The sequence below is a fragment of the Rhinolophus ferrumequinum genome, chromosome X (assembly GCF_004115265.2).
Source record: "Rhinolophus ferrumequinum isolate MPI-CBG mRhiFer1 chromosome X, mRhiFer1_v1.p, whole genome shotgun sequence".
Classification (NCBI taxonomy): Eukaryota; Metazoa; Chordata; class Mammalia; order Chiroptera; family Rhinolophidae; genus Rhinolophus; species Rhinolophus ferrumequinum.
The window spans coordinates 119,015,803-119,034,575 of NC_046284.1; the positions used below are offsets into that span (position 1 = coordinate 119,015,803).

Here is an 18,773-nt window from a genome sequence, read left to right on the forward strand (position 1 = left end):
TCCTTATCAGCCCAGGCACTGGTTTACAGCTTTGCCGTTAAGAAAAGAAAAAGTGGGTGTAGGAAGCTAAGAAGAGGGTGTAATTTACAACGCAATTAAAGTTATGGAAGAATCTTATGTCAATATTTAAATATCAAGATCAATACTCATATAAGGGAAAGACAAGACTGGAAAAACACACCAGTAGGCTGGCGAGGGCTGAGAATTCCAAGGAGTGATTGTTTTTGCCAGTTCTGATTAAGTCTGGGTAGGAAAAGTTAGCATCTTCACTTTTCTTCTTCTAAGTGGGTTGGGCACCAGCCACCCTGCACTCTTCGGGGGAAGTGATTTGCAGATTTGCATAGGAAGCAAATTTTTCATTTAGGGGCCTGGGGCAATGGGTTTAGCAGAGCCCCCACCGAATGGTCAGGCGCACACAGCCTCTGCCTTCTTGCCCCCTTGTTTGCTTGGCGAGCTTCAGTGAGTGCAGAAAAATCGGACGAGCAAGTTCGTGTGTTTTCAATGAATTGCCCTTGTCTTGCTGGCAACTGTGGAGCCGAGGCTCGGTTTTTTTAAGTTCTGCAAACTCACAGTCTGACCCCATTCTTTTTCTGTCGAGCAATCAGATGGCATGGGGAAAATGAGCAAGCAGCCTAAATGGAAAGGATTTAAAAAGAAAACGAGGAACGCAAAACATTTTTGACAAAGGTCCTTGGCTGGAACAAAGAAGTCATTTGATCCTGCGCGGAGCCACCTGTCCTCTCCTTGATGGTGTCTGAGCTCAGTTTTCAGAATCCCTGTTCCCACACAGTTCCTCTGGAGCAGTGGCACTCCCCGTGCCTGGTGCCAAAGGCATGCTGTCCTGAACTTGGCACGATTTTTCCCATGCCTAGCTCAGTGTGGCATTCACGTGAATTGGAATTCAGCCCAGTATTGAATTGTTAAGGGCACACATGTAGTAACTCCTTAGTTATTGAATGAATGGGCAGCTTTTGAGTCCCACAACTCCGTATGTCTAAGAAAATGTTGGTCAGTTCAGTACTTGAAAAAGAGGGTGGGATGCAGGGGAGGAGAAGGAGAGTGGGACAGCCATTGCTCATCCAAAGTGTCGGGTACTCCAGCATTTCAGGAATGTAACACATTGTTCCACGGCAGGAGCACGAATGTAGAGGGGAGCGAGATGGTGGAGTTATTGGCGTGGATTGATCCTAACTTTATTTGAGTTTCTCTAGGGGGAAAACTTGCGTCCAGGCAGGGTGAATCACACCCACCAGCCAATTTGTCATCTCGGCCCTGCAGCCCCTCTGGGTTTGCAGGGTTAACTATCAAACAGGTCCGTGTGTGTCATCAGCTCAGCAATGAAATCCAATCTCTTCACTGAGGAGTGATCGGTCCCTAGGGCGGGCGGCACAAATGCTGAACAATGAATGGTGTGGCAGCCAAGAGACCCCTGCCACTGACTCACCACAGCGGGTAGCCAGAAATTGCCAGCAGAATTAGAAAGCTCCCTGACTGGCTATGAGATTCAGAGGAGTTTTGCCTTCTGCCAGGTTGGTGGAAAGAGTGACATAGAGAGATAGTATTCTTTGAGGGCTCCTGAGGTCATGCTGAGTTAGGCCAAAAGAAAAGTGTAAACCCTATTTGCCTTTATGAGGAAGCAATTTAAAAATGTTGTGCCAAGCTTTCTCTTCACTGTGATCATAAATGGGAAACTTTCCTGAAACTTCCTCGAGAAGGAATTTGCTATGTTCCCAAGCAAAAGGAAAGGCATGGCCACCTGTTGTAGAAGCCCAGCCAAAAACAACAGGTTTGCCTGTGGCATTCCCACAACTGCAAATATCCTCCCCAAATAGAACGCCACCCATTGTCCCTACATATGAAAAGAACAAATAATTCTTTCTCGAGCTGAAAAAAAAATCAAGTTCTTCAGACAAAACTGCCTACCAGACATTTTTTGTGTTTTTAATATCCTGATGACTTTGGAAAACACGCTGAGAGAAGGTGCACACTCTATTTCTGATAGACTAAAACAAATCATTGCAGTCGCCTTATAGAGTGAAGGGAAAAAATGAGGTAGTTAGCCAATGCTTTAAGCAGCTGCTAAATTCTTGCAAGGCTAGGATGGTAGTATTATAAGGGAGCTGTGACTCAGTTTGATTAGCCCATTTTGCATTCTTTAGATTGGAATTAAAATGCCCAAGGACATCTGCTTTAATAATGAATGTCTTTGTATGAATCTTTCCTTTGAGGATTAGAAAGTCCTTTACAAACACGGTCTATTTATTCTCTGCCACATCCCCAGAAGAGAACGAGGTGGCAATCTGATCCTCATTGAACAAATGGTGAGGTGAACGCAGAGAAAGATGAAGTACAAAGATACACAGCAAGTTCGGTGCAAGTCTGAGGATGTATTCTACCCACCTGGAGAGACAGACTACCTGTGCAGGCTCGCCACTTCCAGTTCTAGTCCAGGGATTAAAACACAACTCTCCTCCACATCTTTTTTCTCATTCTGTACCTAGCACTTAGTATCCCAAGTGTGTTTTATGGTTTCCTTCATTTGAAAGTCAAGCCTGTAAGAGTTTAAAAGGCATTTCTGTTCTCATTTATCCCAACAGTTAGATCAGGCAGCTTTCAGTGACATCAAATAGAAAGATACTGTAACTAACCGGAATTTTAAATATGTAGCTGAGAATTTTAAATATCAGCAGATGTTTTAAGTTTTTGCACGTGGTTTAAAGGTTCAATATTTTCAACACACGATAGAATTTTCATTTCTTCCCTGCTATCTCTCCTTTTCACGGAGTGTTATAACCCTAAGACTTGCCATCAGATTAAAGATCCTCATTGGTTGTTTTGAATTGATTTTTTCGAGTTGGCCTTTTCTTGCCATTCGTTATAACGTATGTTCGTAGTTTGCTTGGCTGTGGACCGTATAGGCTGCAAGCAAATCCTTTAATTGGTAGTTGCATGTTATCCGCAGACATTCCAGCAAGTTTTAAGGCTAAGCCTGTATGTAGATGTCTCCTGGCTTTTATCCCTTGTGTGGTAAATAGACATCCAAGGTAGCTATGGCAACCTGGGCTGTGCGCTGGTGAAAGGTGGGGGCGATTTGGTCACTGGACAAAAAGTAATTTGTTTGATTAGAAAAAGGTGGGGCCAATCATTTTTAAATCCACATGATTTGAGGATCCCAGTTCATCCAAATCATTTGGATTTTTCCTCCATAGACAAAAAAATTAATGCTAATCATGACCAGAGTATTTTGCAAATATAATTTAAATGCTTTCTAATCGAGTGGTTGCTACTTTCAAAAAGCAACTTATAAAATGAAAGACAAGTCCAACATGTTATATCAGTATCCCTGTTGTATTTAGTGTGAGTGTTTGTGTTTTCAGATCTTGGTGGGATTTTGAGGACCACGATCTGATTGGACAGTGTGCATTTCAGTTCTCCACCTGCAGAGGTCAGGCTTGAAGTGTTTATGGTGGAAGACCAGGCGGTGGACTCCGCTGCTGCTGGGAGCCGCAGCCAGGCGATCAGAGGCATAGAGAATTGCTCTGCTTATTTGGAACAATTAGTTAGCGATCTTTAATCTTGTGACCAGGGCCACAGTGAAAACAAGTTCATTCAAGGAAGAGAATATCAAATACGCTGGGATTAAAGAAAGGGCTACAGAGCCAGGTCCAACAGGAATCTAATCTCCATTTAGATATGGGGCAGTTTATCAACATGATTCTTTCTGGCTCATTATCAACTCCTTTTATTTCACATGAGACTCATCTCAGGGCTTTAGTTCTGCAAGGGTTTTTTTTGTTTGTTTGTTTTTGCCTGGTTTCATTATTGGCATGTTCGAGAAATTTCTTTAAACGAAAGGACAAAATATTAGGGAGCCTTTCAGATCCACGAGATTATTTGTCTTTGGAAGAAAATACTTCATTAACACAGATCAGGATGGTTAATGCCTACAAGATGTCAGGTGGTGTTAAGGAGCTCAGAAAATTGAGGGGACTTTCCTAATAACAACAACAAAAAACCCCTAAGAATTTATCTGCTTTGTGCTATAAAAGAGAAGTTGTAGGTAAAAAAAAAGGCAAAAAAAAATAAAAAGGGAGAGGTACCAATCATTTGCAGTACAACTGGATTTGAAGGTTTTATATATACTCTTTATGATGATATAATACAATGGTTCACCTTCATTTCTTCTCAGTACTGAGTACTTACAGAATTAATATATTTAGTAGTTCATTCAGAAAAACTCCTTTAAATGATTATTATCATTTAGCCACACCACTTTTGGGTTACAAACATGATTTTGATATGGTCCCTCCCCTCAAAGAACTTTTGATGTGATATACAGTTTATTGTACCAATAGCACAATGTAAGTTATTCATGGACAAAATGCCTGCTCATTAATAACTATATTTGTATGGATAAGAATCCACTTGACAAATCGATGGTAGCCAAAAATTTACTGAATTTAGGAGACTTGAGAAATTATTTGTATTGGTGAAATTTAGTTAATTTTTATCCATATATCCATTTGTAGAAATTTATGAATTCCTAGTTAAGATAATTATTAAATAGTAATTTCATTAATCATTCTTAATAGTGAAAAATAAGTCATAGGCAGTCCTCAATCTAAGAATGCTTTGTGCTCTGAGTTTGTTGTTTAAAACCTCAGAACATTTTCCAATGAGAAATGATGCCATGGTTGAGACAATCTCAAAATGCTATTTAAAAAAATAACCAATCTGATTAATGTCAGAGGAAGTTCTTAGTTTTGAGGCCATGCTTCCATGTTATACAGGGTGGAACATAAAAGGAGAAAGAGTTGCCATGCTTTCGGTAGCAGGCCGGTCTTGGCAATATTTGAACTAGGAAAAGTTAGCAATAGTTTTCACCTTTCTTTCTCCATCCTTCTTATATCCTTTGGGTCCCACTGAGGTGTCTCTCCCAGGCCTATCCTAATATACAGAGAATTGAGTTTTCATAATTGCCCATCTTCCCACCCTTTCCTCCCCCACCTCCAAACCACACTTCTATTTCCTCTAGACAAGCAGATGTTGGGAGACAAGCAAATATGGATGTGCTAAAGCTCATGACTGTTAGCCCTTTAACCTTCAGGATGAATGTGTAATTGGGGAAATATTAGCAGGCAGTAGAGCCTGGAGCTGCAAAAGTCATGATTGCCCTTTCAGGGACTTTTGTAGGCAAGGTCGTGGCTTTGGCAGACAGGACTTGCTGGTGTGTCTGCCACTGGGGTCAGAGCTCTTCGCTTGCTTTTTTCTCAGCCTCCTGCCTGAACTTCTGGATTCACTGTGGTCTTTGTGAATGACAGCCAGGGAACCACAGGGGGTCATGTGAGGGAAGGAGCGGCATTTGTGGGTTTGGGTTGTTGTAAGCAGATTCTTTGTAACTGAGCACTATTTGGATTAGAATATATGGAAAGGAAAGAGCTGGAGCTTCCTCTTAGCCACACAGGTAATTCAAATGGTGTATATATTGCCAGTTAATCATTGGCCTATCTTGGGACCGAGTTACTCAAGAGCAAGAGTTACATCTTAATCACCTTTAAATCGCCAGGTCCAAGCACAGTGCCTGACACACAATTAAGAATCATTAAATATTTTACAGGCAAGTGCTAGATGAATTTTAGCAGGAAAGAGAATGGAAAGTGCTTCTTAAGATCAGAGGGAATATGAGAAAGAACGGGCATTACAAAGGTTAGGGGAACACAAGGACTAAATAGATTTAAACTTGAAAAAATTAAAATATGTTGTGATTGCTTAGCCATCTAGTTCATTCGATTGTGTTCTGGGTGCAGATACAACCCAGAACATGCAGGCGGCTTGGCTTTTACTCCTCATAATGGGGCCACAGAAATGGTTAAGAAATAGGATTTGACATTCCAATAACACAAAGCCTAAAAGCAAAGAGAGAGAGAGAATCTGCTGTTTACTCTTATTGGGCCCAACCGGCTGTTTTTTAGGCCTTTGGGGCATGTGTACTTGGTTTATTTTGCCAGGTGAGGGGTATGCCCAAGGTCACACAGCAACTGAGAGATTGTTTCTAGAAGAAGACTGAAGTCTTCCACTCTACTCCATGCATATGGCAGCCACATTTTCTGCAGTGAAATTCAAGACACATGCTGGACAAAGCATTTTCACTGCTCTGGGTGTGACAGACCATCTGAGAGTTATGGTTAAATGATGAAATAAAAATTTCTGAGATATTTAATGGTTTAGGAAGACAACAGAACTAATACATTTTCAAAGGGTCCATGAAGCAGGCTATGTTATCTGTCATATGTCAAGTTGTGTAGTGTGACTTCAGTTGTATGTGTTTTGAGGTGGTCTTCCCCAGACAATGAAGAGGAAAGGAGCTGTTTGTGGGCAAATAGAATTCACTGAATGCCCTGCTGAATTACCAATAACTAGATGAGTGACCAAACAAAGCATTATGTCAATGGAAGGAATCACCTAATATTAGAAATCTATTCATTTACACAGGATCAAATCTTCCATAGGAGATACCTTAAGAATTCAGACAAAGTGTACTAGTGAAAAGTTTAGTGTGTGTGGGTTGAAATTTTAGCACAGAGGAAGGCTTTACCCTCCACCAGGAGGCAAGGTATGAGCAAGTTTACATCTAGAACTTGAGTCTTCTACACTCACCATCTTATTCTCTTTTGATTATACCACATGCCTTCTAGTAAGATGTAATTTGAATGGTTTGCGTCACATGCTAATTTAATGTGCTAATAAATTTCAAGACAATTCGAATTGATTGGTGGTTTATAATGAGTCAAGAATCACGAAAGACTGATCACCTTTAGGAGAAAATACTATCCAAAAAATTCAAGTAGTAAGATAGTCTGATATTTGGGTTTTGTGCTTCTTTGTATATATCCTTTGTATATATCCTTTGCTCTGACTTTAGATAAGTGTGAAAATGTCAGAGAGTAAAAACTACGTTTACACAGAAGAAAGTCTAAGGCGTGAGATGAGTCCTTTTCTCTACGAATGAAGCAGTTGTGCTTTGTAGAAATAGTGCAGAAAAATGAAAGGGAAGAAATAGAAGGGAGAAAAAAGTGTGAGTGCTTTTAGTCAATATATGGTGAAAGCAGACTAGAAAAACTGGCTCTTCAGTGAGTGACTCAACAAAGTTGAGTATTTTTCCATTGATCAATGTTTAATTTAAGGTGGAATTCTAAAGGGATATTGATGCTGCTGCCCTTTTTATATGGCTCTCAATGAAAGAAGGAAAGAGTCGTAATAACTGGCTTTCTGAATAGAGAAAAACTTGATAGTAGACTATTGAACAATGAATATTTATTGCTTAATGTTTCTCAGCCTGGAGGAGACACTTTCTGAATATTTTTAACATTTCCCCTTTCTAACATTTCAGCTGTCAGAATTGAAATGGTTCACATGTAAACTACATTGTTTTGGTTTAACTAACAAAGAGAGTGATAAGACATGAATTGTTTGTGACAGCCCCACACATTGATAACAGAAGACATTAATGCCTGCAGACACAGCCTACATGGTAAAATTCTGGGAGCAAAAATGCTTATTATGTTAGGCCAACATGCTTTGACCTAGTTTTGCTTTTCTGCTTGGAAATTACGTCAATATTAGTTACATCATCCCCAAGGATGAGCAATTTCACTTTCTTGTTTATTTCAGCATCATTTTATTAATTTTGTATGTTTAGTTTTGACCTCCAAGAAGCCAAACTCATCCTCGTTGACTTGTATTTCCCATTTCCAGTGAGTCTTCTGCATGATCCAAGAGGATTTTATCTAAGATGGAGTGTTCAGACATTCATTTCTCCTTGATAGGGAGCCTCTGCCCTCTTAAGGCTCCAAGAGGCCAGCCAGTTTTCTGCTGATCAGAATTAGTCTTCCTTTCTTTGTCTTACAGGGAGGGAATAGATTACTGAGCCCAACACTGCCATAGTTGAAAGACAAAAACAAAACAAAATGACAAAGAGGTTGATGGGACATTTCCCAGCTTATCATTCTTAACTTTGCCCATTGCATATTTCTGCTTTATTCATCCAGTAGAAACTGGCCCAACATATTTTTCCTATTTAACATTTTTATTGAATAATTTTCAAAATGAATTATTTCCTCAGTTGATTTCAAACATATTTTTTGTCCTGCCATTTAATACTTTATATCACCAGGGAAAAAAACCATTTAATTCTTTCATACATTTATGAATTCAAATCTTCAAAGAGTGTGAGTTCTTCCAGTGATCAACTTACATCAGATTTACAAGTATAATTTGCTACCAAAAGACCTTGAACGGTTTTTGGTGCACATGTTTTAGCATTCCTTATTAACAAATGTAATCAGACAAAAGCCCACAAGAATATGCATTTGTGGTTCCTCTTCAAAAATCGACCATTTGCTCTTGTTTTCTAATTCAATCCTTTTGTTGTTAGCTCTTTTGCAAATCCTCTGTCTGAATGCAGGAAACCTAAGAAGCACTGCTAAACCAACTGAATTTTAACCAGGTAAATTGCTGATGAGCTGTGTGGATCATTTAAAGAAACAGTATGAAAGTAATTGGGATAGGCGCAAGTCCTGTGATCCTAAGGGACTTCAAACGGTGTTTGATACAGCCAGCTCAGAGTGTTGTATTCCATGTCTGATCTTTATGCTAATTTTTTTAAATTTATTTACTTTCTCAGTTTTTCTTCTTTTTTTTTTTTTTTTAAAAGATTTTGTTGGGGAAGGGGAACAGGACTTTATTGGGGAACAGTGTGTACTTCCAGGACTTTTTTCCAAGTCAAGTTGTTGTCCTTTCAATCTTAGTTGTGGAGGGTGCTGTTCAGCTTCAAGTTGTTGTCCTTTCAGTCTTAGTTGTGGAGGGCGCAGCCCAGCTCCAGGTCCAGCTGCCCCGTTGCTAGTTGCAGGGCGCACAGCCCACCATCCCTTTAGGGAGTCGAACTGGCAACCTTGTGGTTGAGAGGACGCGCTCCAGCCAACTGAGCCATCCAGCAGGCAGCTCAGCTCAAGGTGCCGTGTTCAATCTTAGTTGCAGGGGGCGGAGCCCACCATCCCTTGCCGGACTCGAGGAACTGAACCATCAACCTTGTGGTTGAGAGCCCACTGGCCCATGTGGGAATCGAACCGGCAGCCTTCGGAGTTAGGAGTATGGAACTCTAACTGCCTGAGCCACCGGGCTGGCCTCCTTTATGCTAATTTGAATATTAGTATCCTGAAGAAAAACTTCTTTAGAGGATTTCTGGAATCCTTAATTGATATATAAACATTGCCACTCCTAAGCTGCCCCAAATTGTGAATATACTATAGTCTCCTATAGCGATATCCATTTCTAGGTATCAACGGCAGACTCCCAGCAGTTTTTCTGATTATCGTAGGCAGGTACAAATATAGTTTCCTTATCTTACATAGACAGTGCCCTTCCATATATACTATGTACACCCTATTTTTCCCCCACTTAAATATATCCTGGAGATCTGTCCATAACAGTACACAGAGCTTCCCCCATCCTCTTTTTTTTTTTTTTTAACAACTGCATAGCATTCCCTTGTGACAACGTACCATAATTTATTTGACCCTTTTTCTACTGGTGGTCGTGTGAGTTGTATGCAATTTTTGGTCACGAAAACAATGTACATAGAAAAGCCTTGTGCATTCATCTGTTTGTGCGGGGCAGGTGTGTCTGTATCACAAATCCCAGAAGTGGGATTTCTGGGTCAAATGGTGCACACAGTTTCTAATTTTGATGAATAAGTAAAATTGCCTACCCAGGGTGTGAGTGCTTCCCCAGAGCCTTCCCAAGAGAGTGCATTATCCAACTTGTACACCTTTGCCTACTTGACACATGAAAAGAGATATCACTGGAGCTTCACATTTCTCTTATAAGTGATGTTGAGCATCTTTGCATGTTTTCAAGGCCATTTGTATTTCTGGCGTGGTGTCTTTTCACTTCCTCCATTTTAGATTCTTCTTGATATTCAATTTTAGGCTATCTATCTTTATAATCATTCACCAGAGTGCTGTATCTTGTTGACTGTCCCCAAGTATGTCACAGATAATCCTAAAGGGACTCCTGTAGTAACAGAGCTAATTCTAAAGATTTTATGTGAATGGATGTGGACCTGGTTCACAGTAAACATTCATGTGGGAGCCTAGATTTCTAGGCCTGTTTATCACTTTCTCTTCCACTCTCTAGCCAGCGAATATCAAGGGGCTGAGTTTTATAAAGCAAAAATAACCTCCAGCGTGTTGAAAGCTTGCTCCTGAGGGTCTAATTCTGTCTGGGAGGATGCTTATATTGTCAGTACTCAGTTTGTTGGAATTGCGACCATTTTCCAAGGAAGTAAAGAGGTTCCACTTTAAATCCTCAAGACCCTGGAAAAGACTTTGGGGAAATAGTCTCTAGTTCTCTTCTCAGAAAGCAAATGTCAGGATGCATCATTTATAAGAGCAACTTTAACATTTCTGCACTTTAGGGTGGTTCTGTATCATCCCTCTTGAAAACTGGGGTTTTATGATCAAGACCAACTAGAGGAGGGCCTTTACATGGGTCTGAGGTTTCAAAATATGTTCTTTCTTTTAACCAAGAAAATCATTTGGTGCTTATACGTATACACAACAAGTGCTTATCATTTTATGCGACTGATCCAACTACTTCATCATGTGTTATTGCAGATACCTACCCTGCAAAATAGAAATAACAGTCACAGTGCCAGTATTACAAGTTTGTTATGGAGATTCAATGAGTTTAGTATTGTCCACTACTTAGAATAGCACCTGATACAAAGTAAGTACTGTGCAAGTGTGTGTTACATAAGTTCTAGAATGGTGGTTATCAAGAATTGTGAAAAGTCTGAGACTTTATCCTATTTGCAGGCCAACAATTTAGCCTGCCACTGTATCCTAGATATTGGCAGAAGTCATGAGACTCCTGGGTCAGAGACAAAGGACCTTATTATACTCACAGCACAGCAAGTAGCATGAGCTTTATGTTCACATTGGTTCTCTTTGCCTCCCAGGTCCCATGGGATAGCACAGGTGGATGCTATGCAGGTAGTAGGTTTGCCTCATAGATGTGGGTCCTAAGCTGAGGGAGCCCAAATCTCTTATAATGGACAGCAAGCATGCCTGCCTATTGCTTTGGAGGGAGACATTATCTCTATCTTCCAAGACTATTCACTAGACAAAAGTCCTTGAAAAAATAGTCTGGAACAAAGGCCTCCAGTGCTTCTGCTCATAAGATGTGCAAAATGCCAGGGATCCATGGAGAATTTTCTCCCAGTAGTAGTCCACTGAAGTGCCTTTCGACCTTTGCTCTTCAGAGTTCCACGGAGGAGAACTGCATGTGGCAGGAGGAGACTGATTTTGCACAGACACAGGAGGAGGGAAGAGATGAGGGAGGAAGAGCCATCCTCTAGCTCTCTGCCATTTCAACAAGAAGCAATCAGATGTTTTATTCTGCTTTTCCAAAATATTAGGCTTCTGATTAAGATTTTATTTGAACAAAGGCATCTTTCTTTAAGGAAAAAAAAGTGAAAATGCCAGGTCTGGCACAATGGTGTTTGACATTATTTTGACAGCGGTAAAAACTACTGTTTAGTTAAGAGAATCACTCTAGTCAGTAGATTTGAAAGCACAAAATGAGAGACCCTTGGGAGAGGATGCTAATATGCTACTTCCTAGTGCTGTGACCTTGGGTTGATTCCTTAAGCCTTCCAAGTTTTCTTACCTGGAGAATGGAAATGCTATTACCAAGTCATGGGGTTAATGTAATGACTAAATGAAGAACTATGTATCAAAAACAAAATATAAAGCACTTAACAGAGTATTGGTTACATATCAGGCATTAAAAAATGTTAGGCTACCCTTACATTTTCCAGAAACAAACGTAAGGTTTCAGAGAAGCCGAGTTTTATGGACATTTCTACTTGTTAGCCTCTGAATGAATACACACACTGCCCACACACATAGAGGCGTGCATATCTGTGTGCATGGATGTAATGATATAAAAGCATCTCTTCAGGCAGACACTGTGTGTGTGTGCACACACATCTATAAATGCATGCACATTTGCATGTATATATAAAAATATCCCTGTAAAGTATGAGAAAATTGTAATTCATTGCTAAAAGCATACCTTTGTAGGACAAATTTTCCTAATATGCTAAAACAGAACCAAATCTCATTGATGGACATGATCACTTATCATTAGTTTTCATATGTTAAGGAACAAATTATTCTGACACTTGTTAAAACAGTAAGGAAGACTTTATTCAGGACTATTGAGATAGCAACGGGAGAGAGATCTGACTCAACTCCAAATACAGCACAGACAGCCAGGAATTTATAGAGTGATGGAAAATTACTGAAAGGAGACATCAAGGGTGGGGGAGTCTTGCTAAGCTGACTTCACAGGATTCTTACTGAAGGCAGGCCAGGGTTATCAGATATCGAGGGTGGAGGGTTCTCTCTAAACTGACTTAACAGGACTACTTTTTTATACAATTTTTCTCTTCTTCCAGTTTTATTGAACTATGATTGACATACTGCACTATATAAGGTTAAGGTGTACAACATAATAATCTGACTTACATATATCGTGAAATGATTACCACAGTATGTTAGATAACATCTATCATCTACATAGATACACTCCCCCCACAAAAAAAAATCCTTAAAAATAAAAAAAAAATTGTTTTCCCTTGTGGTGAGAACTCTTATGATTAACAACTTTCATATACGAGGTCTGACAATTAGGTTCGCGAACTATCCCTAGAAAAAGTGCTCCATACCTCATTGCTGAATATCACTATGGTCACCTGTGAAGGACTCCCCTTGGGAAGCTATGCACTGACACCAGCGCCTAGTCTACTCTTCAAAGCAATTTTGGAACTCTTTTTCTGGAATGGCCATCAGAGCTGTTGTCAGATTACACTTGATGTCCTGAATGTCATCAAAATGTCTTCCTTTCAATATTTCCTTTATCTTGGGGTAAAGAAGGAAGTCATTGGGGGCCAGATCAGATGAGTAGGGAGGGTGTTCCAATACAGTTATTTGTTTACTGGCTAAAAACTCCCTCACAGACAGTGCTGTGTGAGCTGGTGCATTGTCGTGATGCAAGAGCCATGAATTGTTGGCGAAACGTTCAGGTCGTCTTAACTTTTTCATGCAGCCTTTTCAGCACTTCCAAATAGTAAACTTGGTTAACTGTCTGTACAGTTGGTACAAATTCATAATGAATAATCCCTCTGATATCAAAAAAGCTTAGCAACATCGTTGCAACATGTTCGCGAACTGAATTGTGAGGCCTTGTATAACATACAGCAGTGTTAACTATAGTCATCATGTTGTACATGATATCCTTAGTACTTATTTATCTATTGCTAACACTGGGTTGTGCAGGCCCGGCAAGGACAGAGGCCAAGGTCAAGGCCTAGTCAAGAGGAGGGCTCAGAGGAGCCTGACTAAAATTTGGTTAAGGAAAGAGTCTTTGTTACATATCATCATCCAAGAAAGCATTTCTTCTTTATCTGTTTTATTCTTCACAACACTTAGGTTATTTTACAATATTACACACTTTGTATTTAAAACTATACTCAGAAATGAAATTACACATATGCTTGTGTACATGTGTTTATGTCCTTAAAGTAAAAACAAAAATACCAAGCAGAGCAGTAAATACAAAAGATAGAATTGGAAAAGAATGTATTTTAGAGGTGCATAGGGCTGCCACTACCAAGAGCTAAGAACAACACTGACCAACTCTACCGCTGTGAATGTGGCCATTTGGACGCTCTTGGGTCCCAGGGCTGTGTTGGTATAGAAATAGGATTTTTAAAAAGTTTTTATATTTTGAAATAATTATAGATACATAGGAAGCTGCAAAATAATGTACAAAGACGTCCTGTGCACCCTTCACCTGCCCTTGTCCACCATCCTTCACCCCTGGCAACTAGTAATCTGTTCTTCATTTCTATAGTTTTGTCACTTCAAGAATATTACATAAATGTAATCATACAGTATGTAACCCCTCAAGATTGGCATTTTTATTTATTTATGTTGTTGTTGGGGAATATTGGGGAACAGTGTGTCTCTCCAGGGCCCATCAGCTCCAAGTCGTCTTCAATCTAGTTGTGGAGGGCGCAGCTCACTGGCCCATGTGGGAATCGAACCAGCAACCCTGTTGTTCAGAGCTTGTGCTGTAACCAACTGAGCCATCCGGCCGCTCCGGCATTTTTTTTTTTTTTAAGTCAGCACAATTCTCTGGAGGTTCATCCAAGTTGCTGCCTATATCAGTAGTTTGATCCTTTTCATTACCAAGTAGTACTATTCAATGGTATGGATGTACCACAGTTAAACCATTCACTCTCTTGGGTTGTTTCCAGTCTGGGGCTGTTGTCATAAAATTGCTATGAACATTTGTGTACAGGATTTTATGTGATTTCCATTTCTCTGGGATAAATGCCCAGGAATTCGATTGCTGGGTCATGTGGTAAGTGCATGGTTAGTTTGCAGTACACTACCCAACAGTTCTCCAGAGCGGCTGAAACATTGTACATTATCACCAGCAATTTTATTGGTGGTCGAGTTACTCTGCATCCTCCCCAACATTTGATGTTCTCACCATTCTTATTTTAGCCATTCTGGTAGGTGTGTAGTGGTATCTCATTTGTATTGGTTTTTAATAGGTGAAGAAATACTTCGTAATTCAATGTAGGTGTGTTCAGTACCTCCCAGGTAAAATTCTCATACCCAAATGAGCCCATTTTGGTGCATGACTGAATTATCCAAATTCCCTGTGATTGCTGGATCTTCACTTGAGCCCTGGCTAAAATATTGATGAACAAAAAACCCCCAATGCTGTACAAAATAAACTTTAAACATTAAATTGGTCTTCAATTTATACTGTAAGAAACACAGAGAATTGATACTTACTGAAGACATGGCAGGCCTATATACTTCATGCATCTTCACTTTGGGGAATGGACACATTTAATATCAGGAAGAATTACTAATTGCCAAGACTATTTAAAATTCCTCTCTCTTCACTGTCCCGCTCCCCCAAACATATTCCCTTGCCTTTGCATTTGCATAAGTTAAACAGGAGCATGATCTATCTCCATTGTCAATATATGTATAGATAGGTGTATATACACACACGCACACACACATTCACAAGCTTTTTTGGACTTTCATTCTAAATGTTCCCCAACACCCAATCCAGATCCTTCCAGGTCCGGGTTTCCCGTCTTTGGCCCTATTGAAATTAGTAGTTAGATAATTCTTTGTGGGGCTGTTCTGTGCATCAAAAGATGTTTAGCAGCATCCCTAGCCTCTACCCACTAGATGCCAGTAGCTCCCCTTTGTCCCCTGCCCCAAGTTTTGACAACCAAAAATGTTTCCAGACATTGCCAAATATCCACTGGGGGCAAAATAACACCCTTCAACTCTTTGAGAATCATTGGTCTAGGTGATTCTCTAGAAGAGAAGGAGAAGCTCAAGCTTCAAGGTAGATCACTGGGTCACAGAAACTGGACCAGCATCTCCTTACCATGAGGCAGGTTTCGGTGCCCAGCTGGTCACTTCTGATAAATACCACAGTCTCTTTAAATTTGCTTTTGCACATTATAGCTGAAGACTAGAGGTTAATGAAGGAAGATATCAGCCCTTGTTTCTTAAAGATCTTGTACTCAATACTTTAAAAAACAAATACACATAATTAACAAAACTTCATGCAAACATGGTTTTGTTTTACTTTGTGTTGATGGTTTATCACTTATATTTGATATCGTGATTATTTCAACAGTTATAAAATTGAGTAGATAATAAAATATCTTTTTTAAATGAGGTATATTTGTATCCACATAGAGAATTTCATAGAGATATTGGCACAATACTGATCTTCTTTTTCAGTTTGTTGCACTGAATTCTCTAATGGTAGAGGTTTTAAGACATTTAAAGAACTCCGAAACAGGCAAGAGAAAATACAGTTTTTTAAATTTAAATTATACTTATATAGTAAAAATAATTTTATCATATATAATGCTCCGTATTTTTTACCTTAAATTATATTTACAAGGTAAAAATATATTTTATATTTATTATATCTTAGTATATTGCATAAATACATTTTTCTATTTTAGAATTAAAAGAGGGTAAAAATAATTATTGTTTCAAATACTGTAAAGAGTATATTTGTATTGGTATTAGAATTAAAATATGTATCTAATATTAACATATAAATTATAAATTACCTGAGACAAAAATAAACTATAACCTCATGTATAAAAATGAAATATTCCTACATTACTTATACAATTTAAATTCCATTTTTGTTTTTCACCCTTACCTCCTTTTATTAGTAACAGAATATAAATTGTTACAGTGTGCTAGAAGATTCAGACAATAGTTATCAATAATTCACAGCTATAATGGCCCTTACTGTAAAATACACCATTGAATTGTATTGTAATACAAATCCCCCAGGAATGCTTAGCAATCCAGAGTGAAGCCTTTCTCAGGAGCAGAGATTTATAAACTGCCTGGAGATATCCCTACTTCTAGGTGAGGGTGTGTTTCGAAGTGTTCTTGTTCTTTTCTATGTGCTTGGGGTCCCAGCATACTAAACTCAAGTGACACTTAAGGACAGCAAATGACTTTTAATAAGAAAATTAACCAATAAAAAATTCACTGAAATACAGATTGACTCCCCAGATAATAGAATATATTTGTAAATGTATTCAAAGATACTTGAAAATGCTTGGTTATTTAAAAAGTATCCAAAGGGATTTGTAGACTATGTTGAGGGAAGGCTTTGGAGGGAGAAATATTACATCCATATGAGCCCCCAAAATGATCCTCCTTTGTTTATAGGATTATATAGGGGAATTTTTACTTCTAATGTAAGAATACATGTTACTTCATAGGTTAAAAATCATCCTTGTAGAAAATGATACCAGTTTTCTTTATATAATATTCTTCTACAAAATCTCTTATGAAGTTACAGCATTATAACTTCGTGCTTCCTTTACGTAACTTCATTTAAGATCTGTGTTATAGGAACTCGTGCACACTTCCATTTCCTACACAGTCCCGATGAGCGGAATAAGAGGTTCATTTGTTTTTGAAGTTATATAGCAAAGGGTTGCTAGAACCTAAGATAACATACCTCTAATTTCCAACATTGCCCGACAAGCTCTATTTTAAGGTACAGTGTCATGATATAAACCTTATAATGTCACCTGGATCCCCTACCATCCTCATCTTTGCCTTCTTTTATATGCAAGGATTGTATAAGGTGACCTTTTAGGGGTACAGTATCTTCTTACAAATTGTTTATTGGTTGAGGTTATAACAGCAGCTGAACGAACTTTCACTCAAATCCATAAAATGTCAGTAAAGAAAAAAAGACTAATTTTTTAGCAGTTCTTCTAAACAACGCTGAGTAAGTCCTTGACACCTATGCGGTGGAGGGTCTGCATTTTCCTCAATGCCTAGCACGCAACTAATTTACCTATCTGCTGCATGTATGGATTACTGCATTAATTAATGAAAAGTGAATTTTTAAAATGTGACATTGGTTATTTGCGATAAAATGTCACTTCCATGTAATGGAATATCATAATTGAAGTTATAGGGATTTTCAAATACTCTAGCTGGTACTAAACCTTATCGGAGCCTCTCAAGTTATGACATGATAAGAAAGTAATATTCAATATAAGTCTTAAAAATATGTGTAGCAGAGGCAGCTCATGCTTTGTTTCCTGATCACAAAGCCTTTTAAAAGCATTTCAAGCTGTACATTAATTTTGAGATTTTTAACTTTGAACCAAGAGTAGAAAACGTAACTTCAAGAAGTGAAGAATACTTCTGATTAGTTCCAGCCTAAGGCAATGGAATGCTTTTAGATTTTAAATTACTGTGTTCTTGATAATTAATGTCAAGGTAGAATCTTCCCTGTGGTTCATGATTTTCTTGTGAAAAAACACATACTGCCTTGTGTTTTTAAATTTCAGGTTTTGTCATGGAGCTCTTGTTTAGTGATCATTTTAAGAATCTATATATAAAGAGTAAGTATTTACTATTCAAATTTATATATGTGAATACATATATTTTCTTTTTAATTCCAAAGACTACTTCTGGCCTTTTGTCCAAATATCTTTTTTTAAAAAAGGATATAATATTCAATATCTGGACAGGTTAAAAATCGCTAACATTAACCTAACTAATGCTTTTCATTTGCTAAATTATCGCATAAATACTTTAAAAATTATGTTACCATTGACATTGAAACATCTTTATCACTTTAAAAAACATACCACTCTTTGGGGTTGAACCCTCATAGCTACTTTAAACTAAAAATCTCCCCAACAGGGTTTCTTAGCACCACCTTTGCCACAGACTACATTACTGGGAGTCAAAGGTCTTTGGTTCATTTCTTTGTACCTTGTCCTCTTTTAATTCCTATAATGTCACCAGCACCCCCTTTCTAATGGCCCCAGGAATGCCAGTACAGGAAGGGATTCTCACGAGGCCCATTCCGATTTGGGACATCATTCATAGGTACAAAGTTTGTCCTTAGATAAAATCTCTGTATCTCCCTATTGCTTTTACCCATGTTTGGCCCCTTCTACACAGCACAGAACATGTGCAGTTACTCTGTTCTCTGACAGCACTTCAAAGGCAAAGCTAACAGGGCCTTCTGGGGGCATTTTTCTAGGTTAAATATGCCCAGATGTGTTTGATTTGGACTCTATCCTTTAGGATCAAGCAATG

The 18,773-nt window shown here is 38.7% G+C and overlaps 1 protein-coding gene across 5 annotated transcripts in view; it reads left to right on the forward strand.

The window, feature by feature from the left end:
* The window catches only part of MID1 (midline 1), a 324,586-nt gene that overhangs the window by 176,092 nt on the left and 129,721 nt on the right, over positions 1–18,773 (forward strand). The window lies entirely within an intron of this gene.